At 43.2% G+C, this 22935-nt stretch overlaps 1 protein-coding gene across 7 annotated transcripts in view; it reads left to right on the top strand.

The window, feature by feature from the left end:
- Positions 1-12133: 12133 nt before the first annotated feature.
- Positions 12134-22935, top strand: part of TRMT9B (tRNA methyltransferase 9B (putative)) — a 60821-nt gene continuing 50019 nt past the window's right edge. Inside the window, exons 1-2 of one of the 7 annotated variants that reach the window (XM_073902381.1) lie at positions 12134-12213; positions 12938-13089. The gene's annotated coding sequence lies outside the window, so the exon portion shown is untranslated. The other 6 variants (XM_073902380.1, XM_073902383.1, XM_073902385.1 and 3 more) reach the window with 6 other exon arrangements.

Below are 22935 nucleotides of genomic sequence, written 5' to 3'. Positions count from 1 at the left end.
GCAATGTGAGCACAGTCTTATGCCAAACCAAGAGCATGGTTTTCCTGGATTACCCGTGCACAGGTGCTTTGCGGTCGCTAAAGCATATTCCCTGCTCTGGTCTCAGCCAAGTTCTTAACAATGGGCTGAAACCCATCTTTGGGACCCCTTCCCATGTTCTTTTATATCTTGGCTGGACTGCTGTTTCCAGACAAAACCAGTGTCAGTCCCATAATACAGAAGATGAAACCATCTGGAGGAGGGAGGAGAAACCAGACTTGCAAAGGCTGGGCTGCTCTTTGTCCAAACACCTGAACAGACTTTGTGTTCCACCACTGCTTAACACCCTTTGTCAACAGCACATCAAAGAATCCCAGCTCTGGAGAGGATTTTGAGGAATCTCTGAGGCATGGCGTGCTCTCTGATGTGTGGATTTCCTCTGTAAACACGAGCAGTAAGTGAGCTGGCCTCCTTGTCTGCCTGTCCAGTGACAAAGAAGTGTAATCTTTTTTTAAAAAAAATATTTATTTATTTATTTGTCAGAGAGAGAGAGAGCAAGCACAAGCAGGGGAAGCGGCAGGCAGAGGGAGAAGCAGCCTCCCCGATGAGCAAGGAGCCGGATGCGGGACTCCATCCCAGGACCAGACCCTGAGATCATGACCTGAGCCAAAGGCAGATGCTGACTGCCGACTGAGCCACCCAGGCATCCCAAGAAGTGTAATTCTTGAAGGATCCCTGCTTTCAGGCAGTTCAAACTTTAGAAATATCTTCCTCATTCTTCCCTATAATTCACTTTGGCTGGCCCAAGTCTGCCCTCTGGAGCCTCACAGAATTTGTCTCTTTCCTCTTCCACGCGGCAAGCTCTTCAGAAATTCTTCACATAAGTTAAATAGAGGCTACTACCAGCTGTTAACTCCACTTCCGAGCCTTTGAAATCCAGCTTGAAAAACAGGAACCTCCTGCTCAAATTTCTCCTCCTCAATCTACTCCTCCATTGTTCTTGGAACTGACTTGATCATAAATGAGTAAGATAAAGAAGAACCAAATCCCTTCTTAATTTAAAACTTACTAGATCCAAACAAAGTGCTTTCTGTTTTGGGGTTCCCCGGGTGGCTCAGTCTGTTGAGCATCCAACTCTTGGATTCAGCTCAGGTCCTGATCTCATGGCTCATGAGATGGAGCCTGGCGCTGGGCTCTGTGCTCAGTGGGAGTCTGCTTGGGATTCTCTCCCGCTACCCCTCCCCTGCTCTCACGCGCTCTCTCGCTCTCAAATAAATAAATAAATCTTTTTAAAAATGCTTTCTGGTTTTTTTTTAAGATTTTATTTATTTATTTGACAGAGAGAGAGAGCTAGAGAAGAAACACAAGCAGGGGGAGTGGGAGAGGGAGAAGCAGGCTTCCTGCTGAGCAGGGAGCCCAATGCGGGGCTTGATCCCGGGACGCTGGGATCATGACCTGAGCCGAAGGCAGACGCTTAACTGAGCCACCCGGGTGCCCCCAAAAATGCTTTCTGTTTTAAGACTGGTGCAGAACCCTCAGTGATCCTGTAATTTAACTCTTACTTTTCAGATAAGTAATCTCAGATTCAGAGATCTTCATTCAGATCAGGGTTAAAGAACTCTAGTTTTTCACTAGGATTGTGGTAGCATGGTATTTATTGTCTTGCTTCTCAGAAGATAATAACTGTACTTTGGCAAATGCAATTAATTTTCTAAAAAATTTTCTTATTGCATAGTTTTCTGAAACTATTTTACAGTAAGTTAACTTCTGGTAACATATATCAGTGCCTAATCTTAAAGGCTAATTTATTCTAATTTTTTTCCAAAGTTGTACCCCCAAAGGTTCCAAAAATATCATTAAAGAAAAATAAAAACAACCACATCAGAAGTCACCTTTCATTTTCCCCAGACTATCAAATCCCCAGGAACACACACACACACACACACACACACACACACACACACACACACACACACCAAGGGCAAAGATATACACATACACATAAAGATTCTACTCCATTTTTCCTAGAACTGACTTCCGTATGAACTCAAGATTACCATTACCAATAGGTAGATGCAGTCAAGATACTTAGCCGGGGAGCCGACATTTCACTTTATTTGACAAACAGGTTGTAACAGGACAAGTAACTGAGCTACAGTACAAGACGGGGGCACATATGGCTGTGTCTTCGATGGCGCCATGAGTAGCTTTTGGGTAAGCGAATGCTGTGGTAATGGTGAATGCTTTCTTTAAAACAAGTAGACTTACTTGTACTACTGCACTCAAGAATTTAAAATAATATTTAAAAAAAAGGAACAAGACAGCTTTCCACATGTTGCTACTGCTTCTCACACACTTGATTGGTAATGGCAGGGATAGAATATCAATAAAATCCATGAGGACAAGAGTAGTGGCTACAAATAGGAATATGTTTTGTTCTGAAACTACATGTAATCCCTTTCTCTTTAAAAAAAAATGTAGAGAAGAGGGGCGCCTGTGTGGCTCAGCTGGTTAAGCATTTGCCTTTGGCTCAGGTGGTGATCCCAGGGTCCTGGGATCGAGCCCTGCATGGGGCTCCCTGCTCAGTAGGGAGCCTGCTTCTCCTTCCTTTCCTCCTCTGCCCCCACCCCTCTCCCCCTGCCTGCGCACTTCCTCTCTCAAATAATAAATAAAATCGTAAAAAATATATAGAAGAGTTTAAAAATGAAAATTCCATCATCCAGGGGAAATCGCTATTAACATTTCGGTATACACGGTCCAGTATTTTCCCCATACATATATGTATATCTGCAATATTTACAAAAGCGACCAAAATGCTTCTTCATTTAACATTATATTGTATTTCCAGGTCACTAAATTGTCTTCAAAATCATGGCTCTGTATTTTTCCTACATGCTAGATATTCCATTTTTTTTATATAGCACGTTCTCTGTTGTTGGAATTTACTTTTTTATAGTCTTTCTTTCCCTACCATGACAAAAAAGGTCATCTTTCCAATTCCCTCTCCACTCCAAGTCAAAAACAAACAACACATACCAAAAAAAGAAAAAAATCATACCTGAGATTCTGTGTCTGAGAGTGTTTCTTGCAAAAAATTACATAACAGCACAGTGAGAGAGAGAGAGAGAGAGAGAAACAGACCAGGAGACACGTGTCACTCACTGTTCCAGCTAAGAGCTGACTCCAAAAATTACAAGATCACAAACAGAAGCTTATGAAAGAGCAACAAGGCAGAAATTAGAAAAAGGATGCAGATGGAATACCCAAACCACTCCAGAGATGGGGACGAAGTAGGAAAATGACACAAAGGATAGTGGAGGATGATACAGGTGCCCCCTGATGCAAAAGATACAATGTTGTTTTACATCCTCGGCAAACGTTATGCACTATAAAGCAGAAGGATGATGGGCTTGTGCTGGTAAGAACAGCATATTATGAGTGAGACTAAGAACAGCAAAGAATGTTCTTGATAACACTGCTAGAAGCACAAGAATTTACATGTTGTCATGCCGGCAGAGAAACAGGGTGCATTTGGAGATAGATGACCCTTGGGTCTGTGATAATGGAAACAAAAACAAATTGAGATCAGCATCTAAGGAAGCACCTGCTGGGTATTTTATCCAATACCGTGCCATACAGAAAGTGTCACGCACTTATACATCAGAAGGAGATGGATCTGTTCCTTTAGCAAAAACTTATTAAACACCCCCATAGTCTCAGCTCCGGGCTAGCCTCTGAGGGCACAGGATAGATTCAGCTGCTGCGTTCCCTTTAGCAACAGATGGGACACATGAGTTTTGATGACATTCTGTAATCTTCCTTCCAGGGACTTGTTTCAGTTGGGAACTACACATTTTTTTTAAAAGATTTTTTACTTTGTTCCTGAGATTAAGAATTCCTCATATCAGTGAGGTCATATGATACATGTCTTTCTCTGATTGACTTATTTCACTCAGCATAACACCCTCCAGTTCCATCCACGTCGTTGCAAATGGCAAGATCTCATTCCTTTTGATGGCTGCATAATATTCCATTGTGTATATATACCACATCTTCTTTATCCATTCATCTGTCGATGGACATCTTGGCTCTTTCCACAGTTTGGCTATTGTGGACATTGCTGCTATAAACATTGGGGTGCACGTACCCCTTCGGGTCCCTACATTTGTATCTTTGGGGTAAATACCCAGTAGTGCAATTGCTGGATCGAATGGTAGCTCTAATTTCAACTGTTGGAGGAACGTCCATGCTGTTTTCCAGAGTGGTTGCACCAGCTTGCATTCCCACCAACAGTGTAGGAGGCTTCCCCTTTCTCCACAGCCCCGCCAACATCTGTCGTTCCCTGACTTGTTAATTTTAGCCATTCTGACTGGTCGGGGTGGGAGGGATGGGGTGGCTGGGTGATAGACCTTGGGGAGGGTATGTGCTACGGTGAGCGCTGTGAATTTTGCAAGACTGTTGAATCACAGACCTGTACTTCTGAAACAAATAACGCAAGATATTTTAAGAAAAAAGAAAAAGAAGAAGATAGCAGGAGAGGAAGAATGAAGGGGAGTAAGTCAGAGGGGGAGACGAACCAGGAGAGATGATGGACTCTGAAAAACAAACTGAGGGTTCTAGAGGGGAGGAGGGTAGGGGGATGGGTTAGCCTGGTGATGGGTATTAAAGAGGGCACATTCTGCATGGAGCACTGGGTGTTATGAACAAACAATGAATCATGGAACACTACACCAAAACAAATGATGTAATATATGGTGATTAACATAACAATAAAAAATTAAAAAATAAATTTAAAAAAAGATTTTTTACTTATTTATTTGACAGGGAGAGAGAGCACAAGCAGGGGGAGTGGGAGAGGGAGAAGCAGACTCCCCGCTGAGCAGAAAGCCCGATGTGGGGCTCGATCCCAGGACCCTGGGATCATGACCTGAGCTGAAGGCAGATGCTTCACCAACTGCGCCACCCAGGCACCCGGCGAACTACACATTTTCTTTGTGATGTCTCTAATGATTTGATTAATGACAGCCATCCCACCAGACCATAAGTTCCATGGGGGTAGGTATTTTATCCATTTTGCTCACCATTGCTTTCCTAGCACAGTACCTGGCACATGATAAATGTTCAATGAATACTTGTTGAATAAATAAATGAATGAACAAGTACTTTACAAAAGTTAGTGATAAGTGTCATACATAGGGTATACATAAAGACTGATAAATGCTCAGGACAGAGAAATTAATTCCAGATATGAGCTAAAAGGTTTTGAGGAAGAGATGGCCTTGAAAGTCAGGAGACCAGATCCAACAATTACTGTCATCATCTAGGTGAGAAGTAATAGGACGTAAACATCTAGGGTAGCAATAATAAGAAGGGAGAGAAGTGGATAAGTAAAAGTATTACAGAGATAACATTGACCAGTGGTGGCTGCCAGGGGTTCCTAGGAAAAGCAAAGAGTCACTGGGTTAGGTCAATAGGGCATAGGATCTCAGATTCAAACGTACTGAGGTCACCCCGAGAGATGTCAAGCAGAATGTCAGCAATGTGGATCTGGGGGTTTATAAGAAGACCAGCTCTGAGGCACAGATTTTTTATTCATCTACACAGAAATTCTGCTGGCAGTTATAAAGGTGGCTGAAGCTGTCCAGGGAAAGATGATGAAGAGAGAAAAGCAGAAAACCAAGGACAGGTGCTTGAGAAATATTGCAATTTTTGGCAGGACTATTTTTTACATAGTTCAGGAAGACAGAAAACCCGTAAAACCCTATCAAAAAAGAAACTGTCCTATCCTCCACGCTGGGAAATTCACTGTTTATCCCAAGGAGGACTTGAAAACTTCACAGGTCTGGAGAATACCAGTTCTTTGGGTAAAGGCAGGAGCCCCAGATTCTGTCGGCACCAGAGTGGCTGGGGAAGTGAAGGGTTTAGGACTGAGTGACGGGCATACTGAACCCTGGGCATGCTCGCCCCAAATGCCAAAGACAGCTTCTGGTTAGCGCTCCCATTCCTAGGATGTGCTAATTTATAGTATCAACAGCAGTGAGCTCCTTAATCCCCAGGCCAGTCTGACTGGTTTATTATGGGGAATCCTTTGAAACCAATGAGGTCACAAAGCCTTTTCTATCCCTGTTGTCAGACTGTTTTATCTCCAGTCTCCCCCGGTGATCGTTCTGGGAGTAGGGCACAATTTCCTCCTGTAATCCGTGGTTCACCTCACCTCTGTTTACAATTCCACTTGTTGAGAGGTCCTGTTTTCTTTTTTTTTTTAATTTTTATTGTTATGTTAATCACCATACATTACATCATTAGTTTTTGATGTAGTGTTCCATGGTTCATTGTTTGCGCATAACACCCAGTGCTCCAGGCAGTACGTGCCCTCTTAATATCCGTCACCAGGCTAACCCCTCCCCCCACCCCCTCCCCTCTAGAACCCTCAGTTTGCTTTTCAGAGTCCATCCTCTCTCATGGTTTGTCTCTCCCTCTGATCTCCCCTCCTTCATTCTTCCTCTCCTGCTATCTTCTTTTTTCTTTTTTCTTAAAATATGTTGCGTTATCTGTTTCAGAAGTACAGATCTGTGATTCAACAGTCTTGCACAATTCACAGCGCTCACCATAGCACATACCCTCCCCAATGTCTAGCGCCCAGCCACCCCATCCCTCCCACCCCCCACCACTCCAGCAACCCTCAGTTTGTTTCATGAGGTTAAAAATTCCTCATATCAGTGAGGAGGTCCTGTTTTCTTATGCACCAAGATATTATCATGCTAAACTAGTTAAAATCACTCAAAAATATGGAAGGACTTTGAAAGGAGGAGAAATGAAGGGAAGAACACAACAATGTTTTTTTAAAGTCCCCATTATAGTAATAAATAGATAAGCACCCGAGTGGTTAATAGCCAGTACTCAGATGAGGGTTTTTCATGTAGTAGCTAGCCAAAGTTGAAATGAATAAAATAGTTACATAAGTATCATGCAACACAGTTTGAGGCTTATCACAATGTATGCAAATTGACTGATTCAAATACATGCATTAAGCTCTAACTAAATGCTAAGAACTGTGACAAAGAGAACCAAATAAATAGTCACAAGCTCTAGGAAAATAAGCTGACATGAATTTGTACATTTTTTTAATAATTTTTTGTATTTTATTTGTTTGAGAGAAAGAGAGAGAGAGAGCATGAGAGGGGGTAGGGTCAGAGGGAGAAGCAGGCTCCCTGCTGAGCAGGGAGCCCCATGCGGGGCTCGATCCCCGGACTCCAGGATCATGACCTGAGCCGAAGGCAGTCGCTTAACCAACTGAGCCACCCAGGCGTCCATGAATTTGTACATTAATGCCATAACTTAAGAAACTAGGGGTGTGGAATTGAGGTAATTCCAGAGAGGTAGGTTGGGGCCAGGCTGTGAGGGGCACTGTAGCCTTTTTGTGGTATTTAGAAAGCAGGGGAAGGCTGCTATTGGATCTCAAGCAGAGGGACATGAAATAATTTGGTTTTAGTATTTATTGATTACATTTCCTCCCATATGTCCATTAAATCAATGGTGAAAAAATAATAACGGCTAAATTCTGGATATAGTTGTCATAATAGCACAGAGAAAACAAATGTTATTTTTTGTGGAAAAAGATTTACTTTACCAAAAAATTTTTCAGTTAAAAAATACGATTTGATTTGCAAAAATCTGATTTCAAATAACATCTCTAAGAAGGACTCTTCTGTTTTTATTAGGAGGAAAGGAGACCACTAAAAAAATGGCGCCACGAAGAGCTCTCTTTCCTGTCATGGCGGTGCCACAGATGGCCAGGATGCTGTCACGCAGGTGTGCCCATTCAGGTTATAAAGAAGAGAAACAGGTTCTCTACGTGGATATTACTTACTTATTATGAAGCGACATGAGAAAGTAAGGAAGAACAAGCAGTGCTCTCCACAGCCACAAGCAACTCAGAAGGTCCTGGAAGGTCTACAAGGAAACGCACCCCAGGTAGAGTAGGGAGAGTTCCCCAGTTGTCAAGGCACCCACTGCTCATCCAGTGTAACTTGGTCATGTGTTTGGCTCAGTTTAACTCCATCTTTGCCACTCTTGGGGCGGTGAACAGAGTGGTTAAGAACACGGGCTCTAGAGGCCTCACTGCCTGGGTTCAAATCTTGGCCTTGCCTCTAAGACACTTAGGTAAAGCTCTCATCAGGTCTCATCCTCTTCAGCACATATCTATCTGGTGGCATGCTCCTAGTCATCGCCTTATAGGCCACAGGACAAACTAGACAGCTCCTTTAGATGGACACAAATCCTTTGTTGGGGTAGTCATGTGACAGTAAGTATGGTACCTATGTGTGAAGAGCCACGTCACTGCCTTTCTCCAAAGGGCGCAAGGCAGATACTCGGAGAACCTTTGCTGCCACCTGCCTCTCAAGAGGCACATGCCAGACCCAGAGTTATTTAATAAAGGAACTGAGCTGACTAAGCTACATAATAATAATCATATATGATAATATAATATAGGACATAATATATGACAGACAATATTATACATATTTATATATTCATGCTACATTTTTGATAGAACATATTTTCTATATTTACATTATATATAATCACTCTCTATGTAATACATATAAGATATAAAAGATGATATATAAATATATTTAAATGTAATAAAGGAATTTAGTTAACTAAGCAATATACAATGAAGTTAAGTATATATTTAGAAAGAAACAGAATACTTGTTAAATGTTCCACAGTGGTCTGACTTCTGCTGAGACCATCACCAACACAGTTCATAATTAACTATAAGAGAACAATCTCAGGAAACAAACTGAGGGTTGCTGGAGTGGTGGGGGGGTGGGAGGGATGGGGTGGCTGGGTGATAGATACTGGGGAGGGTATGTGCTATGGTGAGCGCTGTGAATTGTGTAAGACTGTTGAATCACAGACCTGTACCTCTGAAACAATCCATTATATGTTAAAAAAAAAAAGAAGAAGAAGAAGATAGCAGGAAGGGCAAAATGAAGGGGGGGGGAATCGGAGGGGGAGACGAACCATGAAAGACTATGGACTCTGAGAAACAAACGGAGGGTTCTAGAGTGGAGGGGGGTGGGGGGATGGGTTAGCTCGGTGATGGGTATTAAAGAGGGCACGTACTGAATGGAGCATTGGGTCTATGACCATACCACCCTGAACGCGCCCGATCTCGTCTGAATGGAGCACTGGGTGTTATACGCAAACAATGAATCATGGAACACCACATCAAAAACTAATGATGTAATGTATGGTGATTAACATAACATAATAAAATAAAATAAAATAAAAAAACAAAAAACAAAAAAGAGAATACCCACTTTCTATATAGACCCTACTTATTAATAATATAGGCATCCCCCTTCTCAACAGGGGATACCTTCCAAGACCCCCAGTGGGTGCCTGAAACTATGTATACTATGTTTTTTCTCATATACTTATGCCTCTGGTAAAGTTTAATTTATGAGTTGGGCACAGTAAGAGATTAACAACTAATAATAAAATGGAACAATTATAACACTATACTGTAATAGAAGTTATGTGAAAGTGGTATCTGTCTCTCAAGATATTTGATTGTTCAGCATTCACCTTTCTTATGATGACGTGAGATGATAAAATGGCCAGGAGAGGTAAGGAGGTGTGCGGAATGACCCCAGCGGCCCTGAAGCATGGTCAGGTGACCACTGATGTTCTGATGTGTCAGGAGGAGGAGCATCTGCTTCTGGACTAGTTGATGGCCAGGTAACTGAGACCATGGAAAGTGAAAATGTGGATAAGGTGAGACTACTGGAATCTTATGTTTGGCATCACTGGCATGCTTGTATTATTTCTTCAAAAAATTGTTAATACAAAATTTCTATTTTATTTTATTTTTTTAAAGATTTTATTTATTTGCGAGAGAGAGAGAGAGCCTGAGGCGGGGGGAGAGTTAGAGGGAGAAGCAGACTCCTTGCTGAGCAGGGAGCCTGATACGGGACTCGATCCTGGGACTCCAGGATCATGACCTGAGCCGAAGGCAGTGGCTTAACCAACTGAGCCACCCAGGTGCCCCAAAATTTCTATTTTAACAAGCCAAATTAAGAAATGTCATAGAATTGGTTATATCTACTGGAGAGTAAAAATTAATTAAAAATTTTTTCATGAAAAATGTCCAACATCACAAATGAGATGATAATGCAATACCCTGCCCATTCTCCCCCTCCGTGTACCCACCCAGCATCGGCAATTGTCAGTGTTTGACAGTCATATTTTCATTTATCTTTTTGCTGAGAGATGAAAGTGAAATTCTCAGGTACAAAAAGAAGACAAATGCTATATCCTAGCTTCAAGAGAGGGAGTGCCATACTTCTCTATTGTACACATTTCCTTTATAGCACACTTTTCTTTCTACTCCCCTAGTCAGTACTCAAATGCTGTTGGTGGCCATGGAAATGCCTCTTATGATGGCCTCAAATAGAATAATCTCTTTATTTTTCTCCTTGCCTCCAAACAAGAAAATGACAACTCAAGTCCACAGACCTCTAGGGATTCCACAGATCTGCTTTAAGCCAGTCTGTGAAATCCCAGAAAATGTATGCAAATCTTTTTACATTTGCTTTTTATATAGGAGAGTTCCAAAGCTTCTCTCAGATTTTTATATGAGTCTACAAAATGTTAAGAGCCTCTGCCTCTGCCATATTTCAAAACATAGTAAACAGACTTTCTTACTTTCATTCCTTAGCCGATTTTCCGTATCAAGAGCCTGCACCTGTCACCACCTCCAGGATGCCTTCCCTGACCACATCACCCAGAACTGATTTCCCTCATGCTTTCCTGAAGAATTTAAAACAGCCCCCTTTTGTATTTCTCACAGTCTGTTGAGACCCCATTCACTTGACAAATATTTATTAGGCATCTATTATGTGCAAGTCACTACACTAATTGAGGTATGCCTTGTTGCTTGCTACACTGTTAGAAAATGGCAAGGAACATCACAGTATCCAGTATATATCTTGCACCCAAGGACATACTACTGCATTTGTAGCTCCATTGAATAGAAAGAAAAATGAGCAGTGGCACTTCAGTGGGCTGGCATCCAGCTCAAGAAGAACATGTAAAATCAGGCTCATGATTTTTTGTTTCTCCTTTTAAATGCAAAAGGCAGAGTTCCATAGAAAAAGGAGATGTCAGTTTGATTATCCTGGGCATGGTGATAAAGATGCCCAAGCAAAGGTTCCCTTCCCTACCCCAATATACTGTTGAGCTAGCAAATTATTTCAGAATCACAAACTATGTATGCTGATCTTCATCCGCCTTCCGAGGAGCATCTTAAATACACCAGTGTCTATGCGATCCCTATAGTAGGGTCCCCACAAAAAACTACACCTGGAAAACAGCTCAACATGAAGTTCCCTCCCTCCTGCTTGGAATCAGGAATATCAAATTCATACACAAAGAGCAACAGAGCAATTACTGGGCACGTGCATTTTTTTTTTTTTAAGTACACAGTCCTCTGATGATTAGTGAGTTGTCTACAACAGGGGTTAACGGTTATCACGCTAAGGACCTGGCAGAAAGCAGTTAAACCCTACTGTTACAGAAGCAAGAGGGTGTGGGGGGGGCGGGGGGGGAAGGCAATGTGTCCGATTTTAGCACAAACTTCTAACCTAAGGTCCATCCCTCCTTCTGATAGACGCTATTTTGATGGGGGCTAGTTTTGCAAAACTCTTAACAGGTTAAGCACCCTGTTTCAGTGAAAAGACCTGGAAACTCTGGCATTGGCACCTTGGACTTAATCCCTTTGATTTTCGATCATCCCATTAAACCCAATGGGCTCATCCCCGTGGATGTAGGGCGTTGCAAGAATCCAAGGAGAAAAGACGCGCTAAAGCGTCACGTTGTTGTCACCCCAGGTACTGCGTTGCTGTGCTCCCGGCCGGCCAGGTGCACTCGCCCCGGCGGTGTCCTCTCCCACACAGGACGGGCCACGCCGGGAAAGACGGATGAGAAGAGCCTGGGAAGAAGGCAGGAAGGTCACCCCCATCCCCAGGCCGGGCGGGAGCCGCAGAGCCTCACTTCCCGAGCACGTTCGGGCGGGGCGTTCCCAGGGCACCGGGCGGGGAGGCGACACTCCCCCCGCTCCGCTCCGCGCCCGCCGCCCCTCCGAGGCGGTCAGCCCTCCCGGCCTGGAGGCGCCGCGGGCCTCGGTCCCCTGACTGCCGGAGCCCAAGCGCCGCCTCCGGAGAGGTGAGGGCGGGTCGGGGAGGCGGGGATGGCGGTGGGGGCGGGGAATCGCGCGCCCCGGGCCGCCGGCGGTCACCAGCTGCTGTCGCGGCGCCCGCCCGAAGGCCCCCGAGCCCCGGGAACGGCGCTTCCCGCGCAGGGCGCGCGCGGAGGAGGGCGGGAGATGCCTGGCCCCGGGCCGCGGCGGGAGGAGCGGGCGGAGGGGGCCAGCCCGGAGCTCTGCCCGCCGAGCCGCGGCCCGGGAGGCCTCCGGCGCCCTCGCCGTAACTTCTCTTTGGAAGCCCCGGCCCGGCGCCGCTCCCGCTCGGGCGCGCGCGTCCCGGCGCCCCGCTCCCCCGCGCGCGTTCCGTCTGTTTTTCCCGATTGCTTTCGCTCTCGCACTCTAAAATAGGTCAAGGGGTGGAAGTTGCACCAGGTACGGCCCCCGGCTCTGATGCAAAGGCGGCTTTCTCTCCCCCGGCTCCGGGAGAGCCTTGCAACTATTCGGTTCCGTAGAGTCTCCCGCCCCCATAACGTGCAGAACGCGCCGGCGACCGTGGCGCTGACAATGGTCTGCAGAGGGGAGCGGCGGCGAGCCTCTTTCCCACCCTAGTTCTGCCGGCCCTGCGCCCGCCTTCCCCCAGCACACCGGGAGGAGGGGGCGCGACAGGTCGCTTCGCGCGCTCGGGTCCCCGCGCCCGGGGTCTGACTGCCTAGGTGAGTTCGTGCTCTTCCTCTGTCGTTCCAGTCGCCAAGAGTGACCTGTTTACCTTGAAAACTTAGACGTGATCAAAACGGGCGAGCCTGCCTTGCCGTAGGGGATTGCGGGAGGTGCTTCAGATGTTAACACCGGGTAAATCAGAACTCAAGAGCTGCAGGGGACATGTTTTTGTCTTAAAGGTGAAAATGAATTTGTATTTTCCTGGAACACACGTGTTATCTCTCCCTTTAGAAGCTACCACTTGAGAACTGATTTTTAACTAGCAGGAGGCAGTGAACTAAGAACTTAAAACCAGAAAGTTTGTCAGAATATTTTTTAGGTGATCTGAAAGAACTTACTGAAATAGCCAAAGCTGACGACAAAAATACCAGTTTAAGAAGGAATTTCAAAACGAGACGGTAGGATTTGCGTAATATTTGCCGTAGGTGTATCTCATGGTATTACCTGAGTTCTTTGTGGTAAATACCGTAAGCATACAAACGCTTTATGTGTAAAGAGGGTAAGGCTGTAAACATCTGCGTGCAAAGCTTTATATCGGTTGGTATGCGTGAATTTTACATGTATATTGAACATTTCGTGTGGGCAAAGAGCTAGAAAGTATCTATATCGTTTTGAGGTTTAGGTTATTAGCAATATTACAGGCAACGATTGGCATTTAACTCCTTCCAGTGGTTAAATGTAGTATCAGTCACGTCACTCATTAGCGTATGGAATCCTTCACATTACTGGCTAATGAATGGTTAATTTGGTCTGAAGTTTAGAGAAGGGAGGACTGTAGGTTTTTCTGTCCTTGATGCCTGACGGAAAATGCAGTGTAAAGGACTCTCCAATGCTGGTGAAGGATCTTTAGAGGAGCTCAGAGGGGAGGATCATTTGCGAGGAATGAAAATGACTCCCTGATGGCCACTGAGTGCAGATAACTTCTTCTAAAGGGGACCCTTGACAAGTTGGAAAGCATCTTCTCACTAAGGAAACCGCTCCAGAGGCTACTGCTTTATTAAAGCGTTTGGTCAGACTTGAGAAGGGAGCTCTCTGTAGGCTCTTCTTTTAATTCAGAAGAAAGCCTGTCTCTAGAAAGGTTCAATTGCTGTAGTGACGTTCTTCGGAAATAATTTGTCCTTTTGTGTGTGTGTTTTAATATATCCAAATCACCAAGGCAGTTCAAGGTTTTAATAAAATTTTACTTACTGGCAGGATATGAAATTGAACATACTATGCATGGTTAATTCTGTTTGCAAGTGGGAGAGGCCGAGGTGCTTTCCCGGTAAATCTTAGGTCTATGTTTATGTGGCTTTTCTAAAGCCACATCTTACTGGGGATTCAGAGGACTGTAAAGAAGGTATTAATGCTTATAGTATTTCTGGCAGGTGGACATGTGAATACTTACAGGCATGTCACTGTAAATAATTCTTAGGCACCTTTAGAGAACTAGTATCCAAAGTTTGAAACACATTATGATGAAGGCTCTGTCACTGCTTTGAAGAAGGCACAAAGGACCAGACCGGCTTGGCCATATACAGGACCTTAATGTTGAGAAAAACATGCAACTAAGTCTTTGTGTTTACTGCATGGTGATGTTCTACTGTGTATTTTAAATAGGAATTGAGTCAAGCTCTCATTGTGATTTAGCTCTTGGTATATATAATGCATTGTTGAGATGAGGCTGTCAGCACGGGTCTGGGCAATCTTACCATTCTACTTGTAGGTAAACGAGGAAGTGCTCTGAGAAGACTGGCATGAAAGTATTAAGATGCTGGGGATTTATTTAAGAACAGACTGGGGGCACATGGGTGGCTCAGTCGGTTAAGCTGCAGACTCCTAGTTTCCGTTCAGGTCATGATCTCAGGGTTACGCGATAGAGCCCCGGATAGGGCTCCACACTCAGCCGGGAGTCTGCTTGAAGATTCTCTCCCTCTGCCCCTCCCCTGACTCATAGTCTCTCTAAATCAATCAATCAATCAATCAATCTTAAAAAAAAAACAACAATAAGAACAGACTGAAGGAATGAAAATGGAGCCTGATTCTGGTATAGTTTGGTCCCTGGAAGGTCTGCCAGCATAGCAGTGCTAAATGGCCAACTGCATGTCCTTCAGCTTTTGTGATTTTCTTCTCTTGATGTCATAAGAGAATACGTAGAATAGAGCCCCTAGCTGAGAGGTATCCAAAAGGAGTTGACATCACTCACTTTGGGTATTTACTTCCCATCCAGGCAAACTTGTAACCACTCAAGAGAAGGAATTTAGAGTCTGCATTGGGTCACCTGGAGTGAATCCCATCTCTAAGCCATTTCCTCATCTGTGAAATGGCCATCATGAGACTTCCCGACATGGCTGTGAGAAGCAAATGAAATAATTTGTATATAATACTGAGTATGCAGTCAGCACATTGTGAGCAGTCTTACAAGGAGAAATGTGTTGAGTTAAATGTCATCTCCTGGGGGCTTTGGAGGGGTTGCTGTGTAATTGACTGTGGCACTGAATATTCAGGTAAATGGGTCATTCTCCTGTCCTGGTATACTTAGTATGCTCTCATAGTACACACTGTGTATACATATACTAGACTCCTAGGAGTTAGTGTCCTTTGGGAGCTAGAGGCTCACCCTGTCAAACTTGCATATCCTCCACCTGAGACAGGCCTTTGGCTTGTCTAGGGTTAAAGAAGTTACCTGTGGTGGTTTTTGGAAATAATGATGAGATAGTAAGGGGAGGGAGAGATGACCAAGTGAAATTCTAAAATAGAATTTAAACATGTCATTGGCTCGTTTCTGTTAATGCCATTAGAAGTATGGCCCTCATAAAATGATAATAATTCCTAGTTTCCCCAGGGGCAGTTACATATTTTGCAATGGGGTATTTGGACTTTGGGGATGAGGCAGCAATAACATTCCCTCAGCTTTTCAATTGTTCAGCATTGCCTAGGCACCTAAGGCTCCACGCTAAGCCTTCAGAATGCAATAGCAAGAAACACAGACCTAACCTCCCAGGGAACACAGGTCTGCTGGTAATACATACGTACACCTGTAATTATACTTGCGCTCCGTGCGAGGCAGGGAAAATGTCAAGGGCAGAAACAGGGAATTTGCCCTAGGGTGGGAGGGATGTCAGGAATGCTTGCTTCTGGCAGTGATGTTGGGGTTGTGAAGGAAGGTCCTTTCTTGGGGGAAGGAAGAGCCTTTAATATGTAAGGAACAGCCCCTGCAGAGACTCCGCACGTGCAGGTATACTATAGAGGGACTCTGCACGCTCAGGTACTGTAGGGGGACTCTGCACACTCAGGTACTGTAGGGGCGGGCCCAGGAGAGCACAGGTATCTTTGAAGAAGGGGCAATGTTGTGAATGAGGCTGGAACAGTAGGCCTCTGCTGTGAGACACATTTTCCTTTCTATCAAGGATTACAGTCTCAGTAGAACTCTTAATTGTTTTGTGTAAACCTCTTACCTTAGGCTTTCAGACTACTCTATTGAATTATCAAAAGAATATTTACAGTCATTTTTTTAAGCTGATCAGAACCTAAACCTAATTGACTAGTTTGTCAGCTCTTTGCATTACTGTGTCTGACTTTAAAACCACTGGGATTAATTTCCTTTTTAAAAAATTTAACAGATTTGTGTTTAATATACATATTTTACATATTTCCCGCCATCTTATATACATAGATACAAATTTATTTGTCCTATATATGTATACAAGAGAACTGGAAATATACAAATAGGTATATTGATCCAGTTTGAATCTATATATCTATTCAAGAGCTGTCGGGACTGATGCGCTTGCATTTCACCTGTGGAAAGGCCTCCTGAGTCTGGATGTGAGAAGCCTGAGCCTAGCTCTGAGAAGCTGTGACATGGGCCTCCGGGTAGTGGCAGGGAGCAGCATGCCTCCTTGGGGGATTGCTCCCCAGCACCATCCAGGCAAGCTCAGTGAAGAATTTGGCATCTGATTCTTTCCACCATATGCATGGTTTTATTTGCTCTTATTCCCTGTTCCCTTTTCCCTTCTTTTTCCTTCTTCTCTCCCCTCTTTGTCATTTTTTCCTTAATGTTTTTTTTTTCTCTCTCTCTAGGGGCCCCATAATTACTTCTCAGCCTTTATAATTATGCTCTGGCTTTAACCTCAGGCCCTACAGTGTTGGCCTCATTTGGGTAGTTCTGGATCGTATGGCTCTTGACCTTCTTCCTGTTCTTCATGGTTAACCGTAGGTGTCTGATGGACACAGACTTTTTCCTTCTTGCAGCTCTCCCCAGGCAGACCTGCTGCCTTGTGCACTCAGTATCCTCACCTCTGCCTTCTTCCCTGGACCAGGGAGGCTGTAGATAATAAAAATTATCCTAGCTACTGGAAGCGGACCGGGGTTTCACATGGCAGTTAGGTGCCCACAAGAAGTCTGGAAGAAAAGGTTGCCACTGAAAGGAGAGACGAGGATCCAGGCTGAGCTCTAGGGGTGACACCCAGGCAGCACTGCTGAACTGGGCCCCCCGGGGGGCTGCTGCCATCATTGCCACTGTGTGGGGGCTGGGAATCAGGACCACCACCAGAACCGCTGACAATCAAGAGCACAGTGAGGAGAGAAGCTGCTACACTCCACCCGGGAAGCCAGTGACTGAACACAGCTACCAACAACAAAAACAAACTAGCAGACATCTTTTTTATACACTCACGGGCAGAACCTGATCTGTGCCCAGAACCCTAACTGCAAGGAACTCTGGGAAATGTAGTTTACCCCTTTCCAGCCTCCCGGTGGAGGATTGCACCCTTGTAGGAGACAGGAATGAACACGAACGTGAGTGACACCCCATCGCGTCTAAAACGTATTTCTTCAGAGCCTTAGCTAGCATATTTCATTCAAAGCAGGTAGATGATCTATTGTAAGAATCCAAAAAGAATCCAGTGGCTTAACCAATTTCCATTTCAAACAGATGGATATTATAGTCATTACAGTCACAATTCCTGGAAAAAGCATCAAGCAAATAAATAGCTAAAAATTACCAAGCGCCTGCCTCTGCATGTGGTTCTGTTTTGAAAGTGAAATAATTTCCTTTGTTTTGGTTTAGTAATCAAAGTCAAATACCGAGAGAACTGATTTCTAAAAAAATTCTTCCCACTAAAGTCCCAGATAGCCTAGGTTTAATGCATAGCAGTACAAAGGAAGAATGCCCTGTCTGATAAGAGAAATAGCTCCTGGCAGGCTGGCTCTTTCATTAGGCGAATTATCTATGTATCTGTGTTTCTACCGAAACTTTCTTTAATCTACAACTTGAATGGTGCTTTTTTTTCTTCTTTTTTAAGGATTACAAAGATAGAAATGACCTGTTAATTGGAGATTAAAATAAGAGTATTGACTCTAATCACTTATTTCACACCCTGGTGCTTGTCAGATTCCGTTTTTCCAAACCATTAAAGTAAATATGATTGAGTCTCTACTATCGCTAGGTAATAAATTATTGTTTATCGGCAGTCAGAAATTCCATTAGTGCATCTAGGAACGAATCTTGATTATTGAACGAAGTAATTTTATGTTTGCCTCTGATATTTGGATCTAGAAAATGAGAGCAGAGTAACTGAAACAAATGGAGTACCTTAGTGAATTGGTCAGTCTATGACATTTATCTATTTTTAATTGATTTGTATGTCTCAAAAGGCAACATTCCATTCAGATAGCTTCTCTGGTAGGTGTTGAAAGCATTTAAATGCGGATTTACAAATGCTGCCTGGGGTAAACTACACTATAATATGAATGTGTTCTTTCAAGTCCAATGGTGACAACAAGAGTTTAGCCAGTCCACCCCCAAGCCACCCAAACCAAACACAGTGCTTTTGCTCTGTAAACGCAGCTTCAAGACAAATCCACTGTCTTCCATCCTGAGCCCCTACCTAAGCCCCACTGACACTGTATTCTCAGGACGGAACTGTTTGAATCTATTATTACACTATGACTTGATTAATTGTATGGGAAAGTAAGTAGTATTAATCCATGTTACAGTAACACATTAGGATCTCTGATTCCCCCTTCCCACAGTTTTTCTCTTTCATTCATATTTGAGTAAACATTCAAGAGAAAAACCTGGATTTCCCTCCCACCGGGTTATAAGGGGGGGATGAGTTCTTATCTTCGGCTATATGGAGCTTAGTTGCAGATTACGTTGTAGGACACAACTCCTTTTATGGATTAAAAATCAAAATCTTCCTATTTTCCAAGTAAAAGTAGTTCTTAAAAATAGAAGAACATCCAGGGGTGCCTGGGTGGCTCAGTTGTTAAGGATCTGCCTTCAGCTCAGGTCATGATCCCAGGGTCCTGGGATAGAGCCCGGCATTGGGCTCCCTGCTCAGCAGGAAGCCTGCTTCTCCCTCTCCCACTGCCCCTGCTTGTGTTCCCACTCTCTGTCTCTCTCTGTCAAATAAATAAAATCTTAAAAAAAAAAAAAAGTAGAAGAACATGCAAATCTGAACTCACTCTCTGGTTAGATCATTGATGGGCTAAATTGAAGCGGGAGGTGGGTAGAGAAAGCATGGTTTTTTGGTTTATTTTTTAAAGCAAAATTTGAGGACAATCAAGCAAGACTAGTATTTGAACATCATCGAATGACTTTTTAGTCACTGACTCAAGATGTGGCTGTTAAGAACCTCTTTTGTACCAGGATTGGTACTGGGTGCTAAAGATAGATGGCTCTGCTTTTAAGAGACTGATTATCTGGGGGAGACAGTAATAAAGGGTTATGGTGGGTAAAATGGTCCTCTTAGAGTCAGTATGGAGAACAGTGGTTTTCTCATTTTCTCATGGTAAGGTGAAAGGCAGAGTTAATCGAAACATAGACATATTTTTGATTTCTAAGAATATCTACTGATATTTTTAACAACAGCAAAACAATAAAAAGGCAGCCAAGAGAGGCAAAAAAAAAAAAAAAAAAAAAAAGTCAGCTGTCCCAGACTGGGCCTTTTATCTTCTCCCTTTAACCTACAGATACTGAAGTGAGCTTGTCACAAGTTAGAGGGTTTTAGTGTTTAAAGAAATAATGAGTTTGTAAGAAAAGAGGACCACTTTTAGTTCTTTAGTTAACGTTCAGAAAGTAGTCTGTTAGCTTTAAAAAATGTTAAGCGTGGCAGTAAGGAAAGGGGGACCTCAGTCCTATCAGGGGCTTCCATCCTATGACTATAAGAAACTGAATTCAATTCCCAAAATAGGCTTTGAAGTAGATTTTTCCCCAGAGCCCCTGGATGACAGTTCAGCCTGGCCACTATCTTGATTTCAGCTTTGTCATATACTGAGCGGGAAACTCAGCTGTGTTGTTCCAAACCGCGGACCTATAGAACTATGAGCTAATAAATGGGTGTCGTTTTAAGTTTAAAAAAAAAAAAAAAAAGGTCAGAACCCTTAACATTCTATAGGACATTGAATTTATAATTAGAGTACTTGAGAAAATGCAGGCACATTCGGAATGTTAAGACATTTGCAAATGAAAATGTCAATGCAATGATTTATGCAATCGTGAAACAGATCTAGGGTGACTAGATGATGTGTTGTTCAATCTGGGATACTTCTAAGAGTGAAAGGGACACTATTAATGATTGCCCTGGGAAAAGAAGCAGAAATGGGGACCAAGGCCAGCAAACCAGGATTTATGGTCACCCAAGATTAAGATGCTGGTTGTATAACATTATTGCATTAACTGCAATATTGATTTCTTAAAAATTATAGTAAGTATATTTATAACATAAAACTTAGATTTAAACCATTTGCAGTGTATAGTTTAGTAGCATTAAGTATATTCATATTGTTGTGCAACTATCATCACTCATCTCCAGAATTTTTATCATCTCGCCTTGCTGAAACTGAACCTATTAAACAGGAAGTCCCCGTTCACCTCTCCCCTTCACTCCTGGCAACCACCATTTTACTTCCTGTCTCTGAATTTGCCTACTCTAGGTACGTTACATTAGTGGAGTAATAAACTATCTGTCCTTTTGTGACTGGCTTATTTCACTTAACATAATGTTCTCAGGTTTTATCCATGCTGTAGCTTGTATCAGAGTTTCCTTTCTTTTTAATGATGAATATTTTTCCACTGTATGTATTTCCACATAATGTTTATCTGTTCATTCGTAGAGAGACACTTGAGTTGCTTCCACCTTTGGCTAGTGTGAATAATACTGCTATGAATGTGGGTGTGCAGATATCTCTGTGAGCCCTTCCTTGCCATTCTTTTGGGCGTATACCCACAATATTGATTTTTAAGTGAAGAAATTAAAAATGGAGGGAAAAAGAACATTCTTTTCCTTTACGGGAACTTTCTGGTCATACTTCTTCAGTACAGTACTCTGTCAGACTGGAGTCCAGTGATGCCGCTACAGAATTTATCAGAAAAACCCGTTGTTACAGATAATCTGCTGAAAAAAAACACCCAGGGGTTCAAATTCCATCTGCACACAAGAAAGGAGGCTAGTGTTTCTCTCTCTGCTACCATGATGCATTGATCACAGATGTTTCTAAGTGAAAAGGGCTGGCATTTAGAACATCAGAATCTGAGTCAAGTGGATGGCCTTCAGCAATATAAGGAACCAGGAAATCAACAGCATGAGACTGAATAAACAGGAGGCTCCACATGACCTAGAACATCTTTGTAACACAGGGGACCATGAACTTCCAGAAAACAGGCAGCAGAACCAACTGCCATTTGTTGGTTTGGAAGCTGAGATTAAAGGAGACAGGCTACAGGGGAATGTGGACCTTCCAGATACTGAGAAAAATGTTCTTCTTTTGGCCCTAGAAGTAGATATGAGAAAGTCAGTGTCAAGAACATTGGTACATCTGATCTCAGCTTCGATAATCCCTTCATGGAAATGGGAGCATCAAAGTATAACTCCTCATCTGAAATTTTAAGCACTTTATTTCCACTGGGGGTTTATAGACCTGGAAAGTAATGTTGACATGTCGGGAACAAATAAGGAATTGCTGTATGTCCCTCTCAAAAGTCTCTGTGGCAGATGTCAGCCCTCTCTGGAGTCAGTAAAGAAACGAATTCAACTGTAACTGCAGCCTTGAGGGAACTTGACAAACTTTTGGTTATCAGTAAGAGCAAAGCTTCAAAAAATACAAGTGCAGGGGTTATCTGCCAATCAGAAATGGTAGCCAAGAGCCCAACAGGTACTAAGGAGCTTTGAGAAAATTGGACCCGAAGTGACTGTCTTACAGCTTTCCAGAATGAACAGTGCCCACAAGTCTGTTCTCACCAGATTGTACCTGTATCAGTGGGGACTGAAATACTAACAGGTGAGTCCACATGAAAACCTGCACACAGATGTTATAATGTAAACACCCCCAAATTGCAAATAACCAACATGTCCTTCAGTAGGTGAATAGATAATCTGTGGTATATCCATACAATAGAATGATATTCAATGATGAAAATATCTATTAAGCCAAGAAAAGACATGAAGGAATCTTGAATAAATATTGCTCAGTAAAAGAAACCAGTCTGAAAAGGCAAAATACTGTATAATTCCAAATATAGGACATTCTGAAAAGAGTAGTATATGAGTCTGGATCGAGACAGTAAAAAGGCCAGTGATGGCCAGGGATTTTTGGTGGGGGGTGGGGGGGGGAAGAAGATCAATAATGGAGGACAGGGGACTTTCAGGGCAGTGAAACTATTCTGAATGATACTGTAATTATGGACACGAGACATCTTGTATTTGGCAAAACCCACAGAACAGTACAATACAAAGAGTGAACCCTAATATAAACTATGGACATTTGTTAAGAATCATATATCAGTATTGGTTCATCAGTTTTAACCAATGTTCTACAACAGTGCAAGGTGTTAGTTAAAAATTACATAAAATGTGTCTTAAAAAATGAAGACACCCTTCACTTGGTGCTATTGTAGAAGATGGAGAAAATGTCACCTGCAGGGATCCGAGGGGTGGCGTGTTGAGTGCAGGGAACATGGCTCCAAGTCAATGAAGGGTTCTTCATTCACTTCAAATGAGAGTGGTTCTGTCCGCTCTTCCCTCTCTTCCCTCTCTAACCAG

The sequence above is a fragment of the Callorhinus ursinus genome, unplaced genomic scaffold (assembly GCF_003265705.2).
Source record: "Callorhinus ursinus isolate GAN/ISIS: 27379988/994484 unplaced genomic scaffold, GSC_fseal_2.0 scaffold17, whole genome shotgun sequence".
Lineage (NCBI taxonomy): Eukaryota > Metazoa > Chordata > Mammalia > Carnivora > Otariidae > Callorhinus > Callorhinus ursinus.
The sequence above is the reverse complement of the archived record's forward strand: the minus strand, read 5'-3'. Positions and strand labels throughout refer to the sequence as shown.